Below are 494 nucleotides of genomic sequence, written 5' to 3'. Positions count from 1 at the left end.
TGGAGATAAATCAGTCATTGAAAGTCCTGTAGCCCAGAAACATCGTTGTCAATGGTGGTCAATCAAATGTCTGTTTTACCAAGACACAACTTTGAATGTCCAGAACACATTTTGTCTGGTCACCGCTTTGTTTTCAAGACATTGAATCTAAAATGTACAAAAATGTTACGCAAGGCATCACTTTGTTCGTCCACAATATATTTTTTCTACCCTCGCACTGTGACATTCCAATATCAAAGCGCTTTGTTATTCAAGACATTAAGCCTAAATGGTTCCAAAAGGGGACCCCCACTTCTCTGCCGTGAATTAACACATGACAACAGGCCACTAAGAATGCATTGGCTGGGAATCGAACCCAGGTCAACTGCTTGGAAGGCAGCTATGCTAACCACTATACCACCAACGCACGATAAGGGCATTCCATAATGACAAGAAAATCAGGTGAAGGGAAAATTGAGTCAGCAAATGTCATTGAGTATTAACACGTTCGAACT

General features: G+C 41.1%; 1 non-coding gene across 1 annotated transcript; it reads right to left on the bottom strand.

Annotated features, from left to right (window-relative positions):
* Positions 1-334: 334 nt before the first annotated feature.
* Positions 335-406, bottom strand: trnag-ucc (transfer RNA glycine (anticodon UCC)). The gene has a single exon. It is a non-coding gene; the product is annotated as a tRNA-Gly (tRNA).
* Positions 407-494: the final 88 nt, after the last annotated feature.

This window comes from Anoplopoma fimbria, unplaced genomic scaffold (assembly GCF_027596085.1).
Source record: "Anoplopoma fimbria isolate UVic2021 breed Golden Eagle Sablefish unplaced genomic scaffold, Afim_UVic_2022 Un_contig_6870_pilon_pilon, whole genome shotgun sequence".
Classification (NCBI taxonomy): Eukaryota; Metazoa; Chordata; class Actinopteri; order Perciformes; family Anoplopomatidae; genus Anoplopoma; species Anoplopoma fimbria.
Note: the sequence above shows the minus strand (reverse complement) of the source record. Positions and strands in the feature narration are given on the sequence as shown.